This window comes from Danio rerio, chromosome 3 (genome assembly GCF_049306965.1).
Source record: "Danio rerio strain Tuebingen ecotype United States chromosome 3, GRCz12tu, whole genome shotgun sequence".
NCBI classification, from domain to species: Eukaryota; Metazoa; Chordata; class Actinopteri; order Cypriniformes; family Danionidae; genus Danio; species Danio rerio.
In genome coordinates, this window is record NC_133178.1 from 51572501 (window position 1) to 51588235 (window position 15735).

A 15735-nucleotide genomic window follows, 5' to 3' on the forward strand; every position below is an offset into this window, starting at 1 on the left:
AAACAATTGAAAAAGATTTTAGGTGAAACTGTGATTCTCTGTTAAAGGCTACTATGACTGAGTGTCATAAACACACACACACACACACACACACACACACACACACACACACACACACACACACACACACACACACACACACACACACACACACACACACACACACGGTCAACAAAACTATTATGTGACTCTTGAATATTCATTGATCTGTTATGAAAGAAACAACCAGCCTGTGAAAAAAAATTATATTCTTTATACCCAAATAATTACAGCGTGGGACACAAGTATCCAATTACATAATCATGTATATCAGCATTATGAAACTGTTGCATGAGTTATCTTTGTCATAGAGGAGTGGAGAGTGTTAGACTGATTCCTAAAAAAAAAAAAAGACAAGTGACAGACAAGTTCCTGCATTGATCCCGTAGGCCTGCCAGAACACCCGTCACTGACCTACTCAGATCTGCAGCATCTCCATGACTAATGTCAAAAGTTCTTAAGCCTCTGTCATCAAGACTGCAGCTCTGCACAAGAGGAGAACTGGTCGTGCCCAAATAAGCCTGTTTTTTTCTCATTTTTTTCTCAAACAGTTCTTTAATAGAACTGAAAACTGGACTGAAGCAGTTTCAATTTACTAGAACTTCTATGCTAAGCTACTTTGACAATTTACATTAATTAATTGAAAATCAATGGCTATCAGTTCTACATTTTCATATGTGTCATTCATTATTACTCTCATTTTACATTTGTTATTCATTTTATTTTGTTTAAAATGTATTTCTTGTTTTATGTGTTCTTAATCCAATAGTCATCGTACCTAATAAGTCAAACACAATATTTTACAAAATGGGTATTTGTAAAATACTACTAGTACAAAACCAAAGTCTGTTTTACAACATATCATTTTTTTTCAACAAACACATTTCAAATGATTTTGATAACATCAACATAAGCTTTCTCCTTCTTCATAACAAAAGTTATTTTGAACTTATATAACCTTGCTATGTTTCTAAAGAAATTTAATAATTTAATGGATTAATTGTTTTTCTCTCTTAATTGTCAAAACATCCATGCAGTTGCAGTGCAACCAGAATTTAAGTAATTTGAGGTTCCTTACTTTGTGAAGACAATACAATTACATGTAATTTTTTTAATTTAAATGTTGTATGTAAAACTAAATTTACAAAATGTACATACATTTATCCTATAAAGTAATGCATGACAACCTGCTACTGTAAAAGTGTTTACAGTTTACAAGAAAAGTGACATTTAGCTATAATGAACTCAAACTAAATTTACTGTTCTGATAGATTGTCAACAGTTCCACAATGGTCTCGAGCCTCCGGTGCCTAGAATGCAGCTCTGCATAAGACGTTTAGTCAGAGGAGAACTGGTTGTGCCCAACTGAGCCTGTTTTTTTTCTCGTTTTTTTTTCCTTTACTTTCATCAATTGGTGAAGTTTGTTCCTAACCACTGTCGCCGCTGGCTTGCTTGGTTTGGGACTGTTTACATTCTGATGGACACATTAAATATGATGGTTTTCATCAGACCAAGAAGTTTGATCCAGGAAGCAGACAGAACTGCAGTTGTTTGCTGACATGCTTGTCTGCTTTTACGAAACATTTTTTCTACTTTATTTCTATAGCGCTTTTGCAATGTAGATTATGTCAAAGCAGTTTAACATAGAAGTTCTAGTAAATGAAATAATTTTTTATCATCCAAGAGCAAATTCATCGATGCACAACTCCACAAGTCTCAAACCAAGCAAGCTAGTGGTGACAGTGGTAAGGAACAAACTTTACCAAATTATGAAAATGATGTAAATAACAGGCTTGTTGGCCACAACCATCTCTCCTCTGGCCGAACTTCTTGTGCAGAGATTCAGTCTAGGTGCTGGTGGTCTGAGTAGGTCACCGACCGGCTTTCAGGTGAGCCCACTGGATCAATGCAGAGACTCATCTGTCATTGGGGTCTATCAGGAAGGAGCCTCACATTCTCCATTCATTCATGACCACTGCATCATGTTCTCAGGAAATGGACCGGGTCCAGGATAATGGAGACCCAGGGACAAGGACAAACAGATAAACTTAAGCATAGATGCCGTTGAAATTATAATATCTTTTAGGAAGTGTTCTTGGCTCTGGTTGCCCTAAATAATGCAGCCTAAGTATCCTTTTAAAGATTTGGATTTCATAAGTCATCCAGTTGTGTTTTATTTGTATGCTAATACAAAAGGATCTGTCTTTAATCTAGTTTTAAACTGACAGAGTGTCTACCTCCTGAACTGTGCTATGAAGGCTGTTCCAGAGGTTAGGTGCCAAATATTTGAAAGATCTACTGCCTACAATTAATTTTAATATTTTAGGAATAATCAATTGTCCAGAATTAATTGAGCACAGTGGATGTGAGGGGCTGTAATACACCAGGAGCTTGCTCACATACTAGAGAGCTAAGCCATTCAGAGATTTGCATGTAGTCAATAAAATTTCATGATCATATTTCTTTGTTCTGGAAACGCAGTGGTACAGTAGGTAGTGCTGTCGCCTCACAGCAAGAAGGTCACTGGTTTGAGCCTCGGCTGGGTCAGTTGACATTTCTGTGGGGAGTTTGCATGTTTTTCCTGTGCTCGCGTGGGTTTCCTCCAAAAAACATGCAGTACAGGTGAATTGGGTAAGCTAAAAATTGTCCCTATTGTATGTGTGTGAATGATTGTGCAAGAGTGTTTCCCAGTGGTGTGTTGCTTTTGGAAATGCATCCGCTGCCTAAAACATATGCCGAATATGTTTATATTGTTTATATTGCACACTGAAATATACAACTGTTACTTTATACACTGTTACTTTAAATTAATTATGTTTTATCCATATTCCAAGCAGACTCTATGCTTTACAATGATATCCTATTCAAATTTATAATTTGGAAGGTTTTGAAGATATGCTAATTTGAATCATGGTTGTCTACCCTGTTTTTTCCACTTGGACTCCAACGAGGGGGAGCTTGAGCTTCAGCTCCTCCTCCTATAAGCTGTTTTAATGAGTACACCTACCTCGCTCCTAACCACAAACCTCTGTGAAATCACTTGTAGAAGAAGTGCAGCAAGGAGGAGCTGGAACTCAAGCAGAGTAAGAATTCATAAGGGAGACACTAACATTTAAATTTTGGTTTAAAATTAATCTCATAGTTGGTGAGAGAGGCCATAGACAGACGTACGTTATCTTGTAAACAAAATCTTTATCAAATGACAGACAAGATGTCTCTCCTTTTTAAGTTTACAAACAGCTTGTGTTTTGACTAACTAGTCATATCGATTCATGCTGTTTCTGCACACTGCCTTAGAGCATTTTTATTTAATGCTTGAATCTCATCCACACTATATACTTTTTGTGAAGCAATCTGCTAGCTTGTTTACACAAAGCAGTTCTGTGTCTGACAGAAATGCAAAAGTGCACATGCCTGTTAGTTTGAACTGAGGCTTCCCTTTGATAAATGATCAACATTTATCACTGTTTGTGTACATTTCTAAACTTTTTTGTTGGTTTTATACAATGTTTAACACCATATTTGGAGAGCAGAGATATTAACATTTCAAGGCATACCCACACTGCAAATTTCAGATAGTTGATTTAACTACCTTATGCCTAGTTCAGACTGCGTGATTTTAACCCCGATTTTGGCTCGCCTACAGGTTTTGAGAAATCCCCGACAAATGCCTGAAATCACAGGCAAATTGCTGCTCGTGCATGTGAGTGACAATCACACAGTCTGAACTTTCAAAGACGCGATCTGAGAGAATCGCCGATGAGTCGCCGATGCCTGCGAGATATTTGGCATGCTAAATATCTGGAGCTGTCGGCGATTCAAATCATACCGTGTGAATTGAGTTTTGACTGAAAATAACATCGGCGATCGCCTACAGCCAATGAGAGAGCAGCTTTCACTTGTGTGTGCGTGTGTGTATAACTGCTGGAGGCTAGCGGGAGGCTGGGGGAGAAGTTAAAAGCGATCTTTTTTGGTTTATTTGGACCCACGAAATGGAGGAAAAACTAGTGCAGGTTTGACAAGACTCAGGAGCAACCGTGTCTGTTTGACGTTTCATACATAAAGAAATTAGTTTATTATCAACGTTAAGGAGAAATGGCTAATTCCCTTTAAACCTAGGTGAGCAAATATGGACATTTTCTACCCCATTAAAGGCTTCTTTCTCATTATGTAGTTAATAACAAAAGACATACTACGTGTTTTTGGCTGTGAGACGTAGTTTGGACGAACTTGTCGGCGATTCTTCCTATAGTAAAGTCATGCAATGTGAAGGTCCTTGTCACAGATCAATCTTGCAGTGTAAACAAAGCAACAACGAAACGCTAGCCCAGATAGTCATGCAGTGTGAAAACATCTGTGACACGACTACTTTGAAAATCATGCAGTCTGAACTTGGCTTTAGAGTTAAAAATAACACTCCTTCGGAGTTTATATGGGAACCACTATAAGTGTTATAAATAACACTTTTGAAAGTATTAACATTATCAACACCAAGAGAGTGTTAATTAACAAACTCTTATAGTGTGAAATATCTGTTAAATTTACAAAAAAAATATCAGCAGCTGTGGTTGCCAGAATTTTTATAGAACTGTATAATTAACAAAAAATAACCATATTTCATGAACTGATACAATGTTTAATTTACAAAATCATAGCTTAGTGCACAAAATGTAAAGTCATTAGATGCAATAATGTGTTTATGTGTGATTGCAATTAGCAAACAGATTTTGACTGCATTAATAACTACACAGTTACCTTTAAACAAAAGATGCGCATAATATCAATTACTCTCAGTTTATCTTGGATTTGAACACAGACGCTACTATCCTCCATAATGGTGACACGAAAACCGTTTTGCTGTTTTTTTTTTTTCTTTTTAGATTTTACGGAAAAATAACGGCAGCTGTGGTTGCCAGTAATCTGCTGTTTTTAACATTCATAAATTCAGTTTACAGAATATTTTTGTTAAAAACACATTCCACAGTCTGTATTTTTTATCGAACTTAGAGTATAGCAAAAGTGATGTGAGGAGTTAAGAAAAGCAATGTTAATTTTCAGTCAAATTTATTATGCATTTAAATACCTTTACTCAATGATCTATGAAGCTACAAAACTTTGTGAGATTATTTTTAAATGTTTGTTTTTAGTCTAATTATTGGCCTGTATCTTAAAATAGAATGGTGCGACCTCTGACTCCTCTCACCAGATCGTGTCACATATTATACCAACAGCTCCACCTTTTCTTTTTTGACAAGGCTTGTGTTAATAACAATATCTTTCACATGAATACTCGTTTAGGATCCTGCAATCATCCGGTTTTAGCCAGGTTTTTGTTAGATAGAGTGCGTCTAGCTTTAGATTTAGCTAGATTCTAGCTTTATCAAATCATTAATAAATAAAGTTGTATGATCTATGTTCATTGATCCAAATTTATATTTTGATTACTTTTATTTTTTATTTGATGAACATGAATTAGATTTACCTTTGAAAGAGTTTGAGTGATCTTTATATTTAGAGGTTCGGAGAAGAAACATGTGCTGTGGTTTAGGTGGAGGCTAGCAGACGGTCAGTTAAGCAAGTCTGCCTGCTCCCTGACCTCGACCCTAGTTAGTCAAGTGGGAACACTAAGACTATAAGCCAGATTACTAGAGAGGAGGGCAGACCCAGCCCAGGTGGGAGGAAGACCATCTCTCTTCAGTAGGTCAGGTCTATGCCAGAAACTTGGCAAATTGTCAACAAAATCTTTGTTTTTCAGTGGGCACCCCTTAGACATCCAGCCATTGAGTAATGAGAGTCAACTGTGGAACTCGTCACCATGATAAGTGGGCAGGGCAGAGTGTGAATTATAACATTCTGAATGATATTATTAATTAACAAGATTAATGCACCAAAATGTCAAAAAGAAGAAAAAGAAAACACTAGCATGCAGTGCAGACTTCATTACTAATTTTTCCTCACTCTCCTGATTCTGATTTGGGGTTGTGTAATTTACTTGTAATAAATAATTAGTTTGTGAAGAAATTATTAAATTGGGTCTGCATTTCTGCATTTAGCCCATCCAATTGCACTCTCTGTAGAAAAACACACACACACACACACACCCACACACACACACACACACACACAGAGAAAGAGAGAGAGTAAGGGAGAGAGAGAGAGAGAGAGACAGAGACAGAGACAGAGAGAGAGAGAACATAACCACCCTTGCTGGTGCTGGAACTTGATCATACAACCTTTTAAGCACAAGTCTGACTTTCTAATCCTTTTAGTGTTATTTCTTCTAGTGTCATACTTCATTTGTTTTGGTAATGTACTCTTAGTTAACTAGCAGTGCAATTGGCAATAGGGAAAGTTTGTTATTAAAGCTAAAACATGACATTTGTAGATGCCAGTTTATTTAAATGTAATTGAAAAAAATCTAACTACCCAAATTATAAAATATATAGGATTTAAATTATAATTAATAATACATTATTAAGAATCTAATTTTGAAAGTAAAAAGATACTATGAAAGTAAAAAGATATATAATGAGTGGCGGGGTTTAAACCAAAGGTTACACCAAAAAATGGACGGCCTTGGATCTGAAGTCATCAATCAAATTTTGACAGTAGCAAGAATGTTTTCTTTCTGCCATGAACCACAGTTTCAGCTAAAATAATATTTTTTAATGTTCTACTGAAAAAAAAAGTGACTGAGTAATAAGATGTCTGACCATATTTTCACTTTTGCATGAACTGTCTCTTTAATGATAAAATTATACAATTGGGCACTAGATTTCAGGTTCAATCAAAAGTGGAACAGATGTGAACTATAATGATTTGTGTTAGAAATGTACATGAACACCTTTTAGTGCCTACAGGTAAATTGCCTTGCAATGTTCACAGTTTAATCTGTTAAGTGTTTATACATAACTAAATATGTGCGTGACATTTTTTGTCTGTAATTGTTGTCAGGCTCATCCTAGTCTTTCTCATAATGTGTAAACTGGTTTGTAATTCACATCATTGAATGCACATTGTCATGAGCTAATAACACCCTTTACACGAAGATCATAGCTCTCATGCTGGGGTGCATTTCTGAAAACATTTGTCAGACAACAAAGGTCGCAAGTTCCATCGTTACAAACATAGTTTGTTGATATGTCCTTTTCCAAATCCATAGCTCCAAGGAACATTCACAAACTGTGTCCGTTTTACGATCTTTAATTGACAATTGCACTTTCTTCATAGTGCAATTTAAAAACATATATGCCATTTTGAACACAGCCGTGACTCATGACTGAAGCTAGGTGACCTATGATTTAAAAGTGTAATCTATGTTATGTCTCCAAAGCTTGTGAAAACATAAATATATAGGATACATTCATGCAGGGGCGTTGCTAGGGTCAAAAGGGATAAGGGGCTTAGCCCCAAAGACCCCCCCCCCCCAATAAAAAAATAATAATGTTCTAATTCACCCCGCTAAAATACCACTACTTTCAAAAGGTAATCTACTTTTATAATAGATTTATAAATGTTTTAATAATAAATAGGGCTTTTGAGTTGACTTTTAGCAATAAATTTTGAAGCTTTGTGACTTGTAACACCAAAAAGGAAAAATAAAAACATTAATTAATTATCCCACTTCTCATTTACTAGTCTGTTGTGAGCCATATCATACCTCTTGAGCCTCCTATCTCCTCTCCTGATTTGCAGTTTCTGTTTGTTTTTTGAAAATGTAATTGTCTGCATGTCTTCAAATCTAAAAAATATGATTAATTTTATATTGTGAGTTGTTATCCAATGTGATACAAAGCTACAAACAAATTAACTAAGGTGTAGTGTTGTCAAGATACTGGAATTTCTAAATTCAATACCTTGCAAAATATTGATATTCAATAGGCTACTATTTTTGACATAGTAAAATTTTTTTATCAAAAATAGTAAAAAAAATAAAAATAAAGATTTATATGCTAGAAATATGTTTACTTCAAATTTCTTTTGAGGGAGATTTTTTTCAGTTTTCCTCAAAATAAGGTAATGTGGGCATTGTAGCACTTTAAATGCAAGTAATGCCTGTTTTATTCATTCATTGAGCAGAATTTCCAGATATGCCTCACAAAAGTAGTAGAACAGTCCAGGAAATCCTTAATATGGATGAAGGCATCCAGCTATTGCTGTAGTTGAATGAACATAAGATCTGAATAAACATAAAAAGGCTTTAACTAATCATTTACATGACTGCGATAATGAATGTTTATACAGTTGAAGTCAGAATTATTATTCCCCTTTGAATTTTATTTTCTTTTTTAAATATTTCCCAAATTATGTTTAACAGAGCAAGGAAATTTCCACAGTGTGTCTGAAAATATTTTTTCTTTTGAAGAAATTCTTATTCTTTTTATTTCACCCTTTTAGGGTCAAAATTATTAGCCCCTTTAAGCAAATTTTTTTTCTGATAATCTACAGAACAAACCATCGTAATACAATAACTTGCCTAATTACCCTAACCTACCTTTAAAGCCTTTAAATGTCACTTTAAGCTGTATAGAAGTGTCTTGAAAAATGTCTAGGCATATATTATTTACTGTCATCATGGCAAAGATAAAACAAATCGGTTATTAGAGATGAGCTATTTTATTTTTAGAAATGTGCTGAAAAAATCTGCTCTCTGTTAAACAGAAATTAGGGGAAAAAATTAACAGGGGGCTAATAATTTAACTGGGGCTAATCAGACTACAACTGTATGTCTTCTTCCAGCCATCTCAGGTATTTTCATAAGAAAGTCGATTTATAATCCCCTGCTAATTGACATAGCATGTTAAAGTAGAATGTAGCTATACAATATGCTAGATGCATGAACTCACTGTGATTTAACTTTAATCATATCTAGATAAATATGCCTAGATATCTATATCATATCTAGAAAGCTAGAACAATTTACGTTTTTCTGTCTAATTTGCATGTATGCATTGATATGATGCAAATTTTATCGATTACAGTTATTTTATTTCACCAAAACTACACATATTTTATACTGTGGAAACAAATGTTAAGATTCACTTCACTAGTAGTTAGAACTATTCAGTTTCGCAAAAGAGTTGTATTATTACCTCATCAACTTCAGCTCTTCAAAATAATGAATAAATGAAGTGCAGTGGCGGAATTTTTTAAACATCATGTGACAACAGTGCCACTTCCACCTGCCGGTAGATACAGGTACTGCTGAACAGCTGACCCGACACAAACACTGCGTGAGGTGGAATGTGCGTGATGTACGCCGTAATTTTCAGTACTTTGATAACAAATTAAATGTTATACACCATTATATATACTTATATATTATTTATTATATATACTTATATTTTTATTTAAGTGCAACATATTGCAAAAGATCAGGGGCTTTTGACAATACATCAGGGGCTTAAGCCCCCAAAGCCCCCCCCTCGCAACGCCACTGCATTCATGAAATTAAATAGTAAGCTATTTGTGTTGATTGATAAGTTGTTCAACATTTCTTCAAAATGCCACCTGAAATTGATAGGCCACACTTCTGAGTTAGTAACCACCTCAACAATAAATTTATGTCTAAATAATTTTATATGTTTTTTTTTATAAAAAAAAAACTGTTCTATTGTCCCCATTTTTCATACACACACACACACACACACACACACACACACACACACACACATATATATATATATATATATATATATATATATATATATATATATATATATATATATATATATATATATATATATATTATAGCTGTGCATATATTCATGTTTTTTTTTCATCTAGATTAATCTCGGAATTAAATTTAGATCAATCTAGATTAAAATGGCTTATTTGAATTCTGCCGAAGGCATTCAGATTATGTGTGCTACTCAAATAATAAGTATTTGAGAACAGGTTTCTAAAGCCAGGTGGCGCATTAGACCAGGTGCTTATCTCCTGTTTCCAAAATGCATCACAAACTGCTTGAGAAACTGTGTAAGCTGTATCCTAAACGATACACTGTTAAAAATTGTCCCGTTAAAAAGCGGTAAAATACTGGCAGCTGCAGTTGCCAGCAATGTACTGTTATTTTACAGTATGTTGCTGTAAAAATACATGGACTACATTGATATACACAATACTCAAGTGAACTCATTTTGTTCACTGAAAGCAACTGCCTCAAATTGGCCAACTGCTGAATGAGTTTATGAAGTATTGTGCTATATATGCTTAGAAGCACACTCATAATGATAACTTGTTTTAGTTAATTAGAAAAGTTTTATTTAACCCTAATGTCTTATATTTCTCAGTAGCACACATACATGTAAATCTGGAATTATCAGAGAGATTCAGACTGCATCAGCAACTAAACAGCTGCTGTCTTTAAATAAAGACACAATATAATAGAATACAGAATAACATCAGCAGTTCATTGTTCATCTTTAACTCATACACTGGCTCTACTCTCCTCCACAACGTTGACACACATAAAAAAATTGCTTCAAGTTTAACAGTAAAATACTGTTTTTTCCTTTATTTAACGGCAAACTACTGGCAGCTGTGGTTGCCAGCAATCTACTGTTTTTTTACAGTCTATTTCCGTAGTTTAAATTAACAGTATATTCCTGTTAAAATACATTTTTACACTGTGTTTTTACTCTCACACCTTTAACCCTTTAAACCCGAGAGCATATACTTCAGTTTTAATTAAAGTGTCCACACTACTGAGTGTTCAAGAAACGTAGCAAAGCTGAAGTAAATTAATTAATTAACTGACTAAATAAATGATAATTGAGGATTAGCAGTGAACAAACGAAGAAATACTGAAGGGAAAAAACAAGAACAGAACATACAAAACTACAACTTTAGTCACAGCTTTATAATGAAATAACCTGAAGGTCAACAAATGATTAAATCATTTAAATGATCAGTGGATGATTAAACAACTCCACAAACATCATCACCAGCTACACTTATTACTTAATACATTTATTTTTGTATAACATCTACTAAAGTTCTTCTTGAGAAAAAAAAAAAAGTTAAAGTTTTATGTCACCATCATGGAGAACAGATTTTGCTTTAGCTGGGCTCTTAGCCTTGACATTTTTATCATTTACATATTTTGGCTGTTGCAATTATTAACAACTTTATTTAACAAGCTATTTATATGTGGCAAGCCAGCCAAAAATCTAAATAAGATCTGGTGATGTTTATGTTGCTATTAAATGGCAGAATCTGTTCTAATATAATATAATTTACTGCTCCTATTCAATGTTTAATCTATTGTTTAACATTATATGTCTGTCTGTGGCACTGATTTCTGGAAGTTTTTAAGAATATCTTGGACAAAAACACTGCTCTATGGTGGAAGTTGCACTCAAACAGACATCAATAATCAGCGTATGAACCTCAATAATGGTGACAACTAACAAAATTATCAGTTTAACTCACAAACAGACAACTGATAGTCTAAACATAAACAACAGCAGAATCAAACACAAATAAAGAAAACTGTGAGACCATTATACAACAATTATTCATGCCGCAATGCATGCTGGGATATTTGTACTGTGCCACAACCAGCATGCATTGCAGTATGAAACATTTGAAATGTTACCATTGATGAGGTACAAGGTCTGATTCATGAGGTCTGAGTGTGTCTTTGGCATAACTGAACTGTTTTGTTATTTTTAACTGTAAATTAATTAGGTATCTTTTCTGTTTCCACTTATTAATTAAATTAACTTCTGTAACTAAGCATAAAAATTCTTGCATGAGGTTCTTCTTCCAGACCGATACTAAAACATTTATCAGAACAAATTTCAGACAACTAGATTTATCTATCTATTGACTTTCCCACTTTATTATTATAATACAAGCATTTTGTAAACCCTGTATTACAACAGTTGGAAAGTCTAATTAAATGAGTTCAAGGGTGAAGAGCCCAACTAAATCTGTTTGAGGATTTGTTTAATGATCCTCTGCTGAGACTGAAAGTGTTTTATTTTACTTGATTTTGTTTAATGTTGTAACTCAAGTCACTGTTTCTTGCTTCTTTCCTTCAGTAATTCTGATTATTAAGAGCAGGTGTTCATCATTGTCTGAATTCACTCATTAGTGTTTATTCACTCTGCCAGGTGAACTATATTGGTGAACTAGTTGATGGAAAAGTCAACAAGGGCACAAAATGTGATTTCAAACACAGACCTCAAAACATCGAATCTGAACTCTGTTAGCTCACAGTTTTCTGCAGTTGGTGACTTTCTCGAAAACAAAAAGTTACCCAGAATGCACTGTTTTTAACAGAATATTACTGTTTTATAGAAAAAAACATTATTTTACCTTACAATCTGACCGTTTTTTAACAGCATTTTTTTACAGTGTACATTGTACTATGGTATTTCAGCGGTTCAGTTAAGTACTTGTTTGAGAAATGCACCCCAGTATGATTTAAGAAACCATTAAGCATTTAATCTTAGTATTAAGATACCAAGTACATATTACAAAAAAAAAAAAACCAAAACATAGATTTATATAGCACAGAAACAAATCAAAACACAGGTTCATTGGTTAAGAAGCACATTGATTAGAGTTAATGAAATACTTAAGGGGTGTTATGGTACACTAAAATAGTTATTAGCCCTACAGTGAAAATGTTTTATTTAAAAAAATATTTTTCAGGTACAGTTTCACACAGAGAGCGACGCAGTGGCGCAGTAGGTTGTGCTGTCGCCTCACAGCACGAAGGTCGCTGGTTCAAGCCTCGGCTGGGTCAGTTGCCGTTTCTGTGTAGAGTTTGCATGTCCTGTGTAGAGTTTGCACCAATTTACCCCATAGTGCAAAGACATGCGGTAAAGGTGAATTGGGTAGGCTAAATTGTCCATAGTGTATGAGTGTGTGTGGAGGTTTCCCAGAGATGGGTTACGGCTGGAAGGGCATCCGCTGCGTAAAAACATGTTGGATAAGTTGGCGGTTCATTTTGCTGTGGCTACCCCAGATTAATAAAGGGACTAAGCCGAAAAGAAAAAGAAAGAATGAATGAATGAATGAATGAGTTTTACACAGAAATATTTTTTTTCAGGGTTTCCTATATTTATTCTAGAGAAACTCTTATTTCTTTTTGTTTAACTTGAATAATAATAATAATAATAATAATAATAATAATAGTTAATAATTTTAAAGTTAATAGTTAATAAAGTGCTTAGGTCGATTTTTTTTCTCTTACAGACTAGAGTAAAAACTATTTTAACATTCCAGTGACTTGCTGAGGTAACCAATTTTTGCCCAGTTTATTTAAATTGCTTTCAAAAAGCTTTAAATTGCACTTTAAAGTGACCTTGCAAAATAACTAATAAAATATTATTTTATGACTAAATAAATTAATGATAAAAATAAGTTATTAGAGTTAGTTATTAAAAATATTGTTTTAAAATGTGCTAAAAAAATTGTTGGAAAAAAAATATTTCTGTTGTAAAACGAAATAAAATTTCACATGTGTCAAATGTGTTATTTCACATGTGCTGGATAAGTTGGCGGTTCATTCCGCTATGGCGACCCCGGATTAATAAAGGGTTTAAGCCAGGGGTGTCAAACGTTTGGCCCGCGGCCCGGATCAGGCCTGCAAACAGGTTTAATGCAGCCCACAACATGATTCTGTGAAATATAAAATTGAGCTGCAATTTTTCAATAAAAAGAAGCTGCTTTTCCAATTGTGACCACTGGATGGCGCAACTGCAAATGGTTAATTTCATGCGATAAAGCAGGGATTCTTAATCGGTGAGCCTCAGGCAGCGATCCTGCAGGTGGGCCATGAGAAGTAATGCTCTTTCTCCTCTTCTGTGATGGATTTCTTTAAACTCAAAAAAAAAAAAAAAAGCGTCATGATCGCATCTGCAACTAGTAGGCAACAGTCTGTTCATTTACACACTACGTGTAAAGTGGAAGTGAATGTCTCTCTTTGTGTATTTTTTTATGAACTATTCATTATATCTGCATAGTTGTCCAAATTAATGTCCTGTGAGTGTTTTATAACGGACGCGTGCCCATACAGTAGGATCTAGCGAGGCTCAATGGTGTTTCTGGTGTTCAATGGTGGCCTATGAGCTTCAGACAAGCTCTGGCAGAGCTGTTCACTGTTCCTGTCAGCGATCTCCCAATAATATCCAGCTGCAAACTCAACCGCCATTAGATCGACGCATTTCAACAGATTTAGTGTGTTTTACTGTATTTTACATTTGTCTGTATATTTCTGAAGTAGATATTTAGTAGTAAAAATTCAATCAGTTAATTTTAAAGCAGAAGCTGGAATTTTGCAATCTCCCTATTGACCTGTGGTTCTCTTTGTGTGTGTGTGTGTGTGTATATATATATATATATATATATATATATATATATATATATATATATATATATATATATATATATATATATATATATATATATATATATATATATATAGTTTTAATATAAAATATATATTATTTTGTTTGAATTTTTGTATAATTAAATTTAAATAAAATTATTTTTTATAAAATGTTAATAGAAAATAATAGAAGGCACAACAAATTTATTGTATATATATATATATATATATATATATATATATATATATATATATATATATATATATATATATATATATATATATATATAACAAATAAAGTTCCGGTCCACTTGGAAATAGATTTTTCTCCATGAGCTAAAATGAGTTTGACACCCCTGGTCTAAGCCGAAAAGAAAATGAATGAATAAATTTATGAATGATTAAATTAATTCATAAAAACTGTAAATCCCATTTACAGACATCTGGGGTTGAAACACTAATTTAGTGAATACGTTATATGCAGGATGTTTGTTCATGTTGATTTTGTTCTAGTAAACTAATAAAGTATAATATTCACTCTGTTTAATCTAAATATAGTCATCTGCCAAAACAGCACTTATTGACAAAGAGACAAATTCAACAAACAGACAATTAAAATACAGTGTGCCCTAATCATTATATTAAATTGTAATAATGTATATGACCAAGAAAATTTTATGCAATCAAAATGTTTGCTACATACATTACTATAAGCTGCCCTACTTGACTGTCAAAATATGTAGTTGCGCACTTTTGTGCCCTATTTGTGCAGAATGGCACAAATGACATTTGGTATTAGAAATACAAACTGTAGAGTTTCCTCTCTGGTGTTACATGATGTATTGTTGTGATGTTGTCTAGTGTACATTCATGCATTCGGGAAGTATGGCTTTTGCATGAATATTTGATTGAGTGGGACTTGTGCTTTTAGTACTCACAGGCTATTTTTTTGTAAAATCTCCTATTGCACCTATAAGAACCTATATACATATACAGTGTATATATATATATATATATACAGTGTATATATATATATATATATATATATATATATATATATATATATATATATATATATATATATTATAAGGACAAAATTAGGTGCATCAAATATTTTAGTTCAAACCACACATGAAAATTTTATAACTAACATTTTGAAACAAATGTGTACCGTTACACCCCTAATTCTTCAGATAAATTCACAGTTTTTGTATGCACATGATAAGAATTAATATGTGCTCAGCTATTACGTTCTAATATACATATTAGCATGCCCAGTAATTATAATGTGAAAATAAATCTAAAATTTGTAAAAGTTAAGGATTCTGAATTTACCATGAAAGGTAACTCAT